This window comes from Musca autumnalis, unplaced genomic scaffold (assembly GCF_047663935.1).
Source record: "Musca autumnalis isolate F117 unplaced genomic scaffold, ASM4766393v1 scaffold_3, whole genome shotgun sequence".
Lineage (NCBI taxonomy): Eukaryota > Metazoa > Arthropoda > Insecta > Diptera > Muscidae > Musca > Musca autumnalis.
In genome coordinates, this window is record NW_027411866.1 from 93,984,391 (window position 1) to 93,987,533 (window position 3,143).

At 36.7% G+C, this 3,143-nt stretch overlaps 1 long non-coding RNA gene across 1 annotated transcript; it reads left to right on the forward strand.

The window, feature by feature from the left end:
• Positions 1-619: 619 nt before the first annotated feature.
• On the forward strand, positions 620-2,872 carry LOC141399717 (uncharacterized). The gene is made up of 2 exons (XR_012411913.1): positions 620-802; positions 885-2,872. It is a non-coding gene; the product is annotated as an uncharacterized lncRNA (long non-coding RNA).
• The last annotated feature ends 271 nt before the right edge of the window (positions 2,873-3,143 follow it).

Consider the following 3,143-nt stretch of genomic DNA (forward strand, 5'->3'; position numbering starts at 1 on the left):
GCTATGAAAAATCGGCAACACGTTACAACACTCGATCTCGCGAAATATGTTTTAAACCGGGACAGGAAATACTCAGGCGGAACTTCATTTTGAGCGACGCTTCGCGCCATATCAATTCTAAATTATGTCAAAAGTTTGTAAAATGCAGAGTTGCCAGACAGGTCGGAACTTCATTATACGAACTTGAAAACTTACAAGGTAGGAAAATTGGGGTCTATCATTCGAAGGATTTACAACATATGGTGCCAACGAAATAAGTGCCCGGCTTTAGTCCACTTTTTGTCTGTTTTATTGGTTTTTATACATCAGGGTCGCGGTTCTTCCCCACATCTACATACTTCGGTTAACTTCCCGAATCAGTATGGCTTCGGCTGGCCTATGCCAACATGTTCGGGTTTGTTATGTTAACCTAGCATAATGCGGTTTACATTTATGAAATCCACTCGATTTCGTAAATGTAAACCTGCCATAACACTTCATATAATGCGAGCGTCGGCGTACGAACGCTCTAACATTGTGGGCATTCGCTTGCCACGTAGGCAATTTTCTTGACACTTCCACTTATTTTCGCAAAGTGGCAACGTCAAAAAACTAATGTCATGCATGGCGCCATTTAACTAAGATCGATTGCAGACAAAAGTAGAAGAGGCAACAGAGACAAGTCGTGCCAAGAAGAAAAGGTATTTGCAAAAAAGGAAAAAAATTATTAGCAACGCCATATTGCTAATTTATAATTTTTGCACGACGCAATATAAAAAAAACTTCCTTTTTGCAAATAAATTCTACACTTTTCTATCGCACGGTAAGTACAATGAGTGGTGAACCGGCCAATAAGAATTTGGCATTTTAGTAAATCGTGGATTTTTCTTATTTGCAATTTGTAGGAGTGACACTTTGCCGTAAGGAACGAGAAGGCACATAACCTCGCATTGCCAAAAACCGTGTACAGCCACCAATGCTTGGCGGCTCCAGCATAAAGGCAGTAAGGAATACAGACTTCCCTGGAAATTCTTTTTAAAGAAAATGTGTGTTTGAGGAAATTTTTTGGTGTACGCAAAATCTACTGCGCCGCAACGTGGAATTTTTCCCCATGGTAGGCACAGCCGCCATTTTGATTTTCTTGCGAATGTGTGAGTGGATTTAATTATGCCGAAGCAACTCCAAACAACAAAATAGACTTCCTGAACATTCTTCGTAACAGACAAACGTCAAATTATCTACTGCACTTTGTGCCTCCAAATTTAATGCCAAATTAAACCACAAATCGTTGCGGCCCGTTAACCCCAAATTTGCTGAAAGTAGTTTTGCTGCCAAAAAGTGATCATACACCGAGATTCATGACACCGAAAGAAAATCCGAAGTTTAAACTGGACATTTTACCATCCCAAAGCCGACGTCCTCGAGATTCTGTTTCCGTTTAATGTGCCTGTGTCGGGATTAGTGCACCTGAATTTTTTTCCCTCCTTTTTTTTGCCAACTAACCCAATGAGTAATCACTACCATGGCCATCACCACCATTGTTGCCCAGACCTCAACTCATTCGTCATCATCATCACCCCATGACGTCATACCATCGTATCCGCCAGCTGCAATCATCATCCTCTGCCGTCAGTGAATAACTTTGTACGCAACTACTGCTGACAGGTATATCATCACAACTATCACCAATCAAGTCATCTATCATCCCATAATATCACCTCAGGGAGCAGTCAAAGTGAATCAAAGTTGCCAAAAAGGGAAGTAGCAAGCTATATAAATCCCGTGAGTACAATATAAAGTGGAAATAGTAACATATTGCAGATTTTGTCTGTCATCCAGATTCTCCGTCACAGACGGGGAAATCTGAGATCGACTGTTTTTTTTTATCCTGTCCCTCGACGGCCAGCCGAGGTTATACAACATCTTTTGGAGACTAATGAGGTGCTCCCAACGCTTCTAGATTCATCATTCTTTATTTTTACATTCATTTTTGTATACTTATGAGTATAAAACCCATATAATATATATAGTTATTTTGAGTTATTGTTGTAAAAAGCTTGACAATCCAAAATAACGGTTCGTCGTTACATACACGTGCTGTTTTTGCAACGGTAAAAGTACCTCATGTGAATCAAATCGCACATGGTGCACTTAAACAAAGAAAATATAATACCAGTTTAAATTTCAATAGTTTTTATTGGCATTTTCCAAAACTATAATCGATTCCCAATTTGGCTGTCCGAAATCCTTCGTCCGATACATGTCCGTCTGCAGATAAACAAATGTTTTATCAATGTTTTTTTCTTTTTTCTCAATATTATAAATCTAAATTTATTTTGACCTAAATATATATACCCACCGTGACTTTTGAAAAGAATCTAAATAGGTTCAAAACAAATTTAGACCACATTAATCTTGTTTTCCTCGCTGATTTGCAAATATTCTTATTTCGATCCACTTTCTTGGTCCTGTCAGAACTTTGTCGTCCGAATCGGTTCCGATAAACCCCATTCCCCTTCTTAGTCGTCCGAATACTCACCGAACTCCAAGTTCATACCAAATTTTGAACAAATTTATATATTTTATTTTTATATATTCAGATTATTTTAAATTGGTATTACCATTCAAACGACGAATCGTTTTATAATGATCTTTATAAGATTCTTGATGTTCTCGATTATTGTTTACATTGTTTAATCTCGTTTAAAGATAATAAGATTTTAATTCAAAATTATTCCAGACCATTTATTTCATATAAAGTTAATTGAACACATACCATTGAATTATATTCGTATTTATATCGGTATAAAGCAATTTATATTGTCTAATTTATACAGTATTAGGACCTCGTCCTGTATTCTATAAAGCGCCTAAGTGGCTTATATTTTTGTCATTTACTTTTGTTTTGTCAATGTTGATCCCATTTCAAAGCTATTACAAAAGGGTATCCCATTGGATACCTCGAAGTTAGACACCCTTTACCCATTGAGCTCGATATGTTATAGGTAAACCTTTTATAAATTCAACAAGTGCACAGTGGCACAAATGGGAATGACATACAGAATTAAATTTGAATTTTGTATGTATCATTAAGTGAAGTAAAATTAAATCTCGTTAATGAATTTGATAATATATTATCCTTTAGATAATAAACAACGATTATA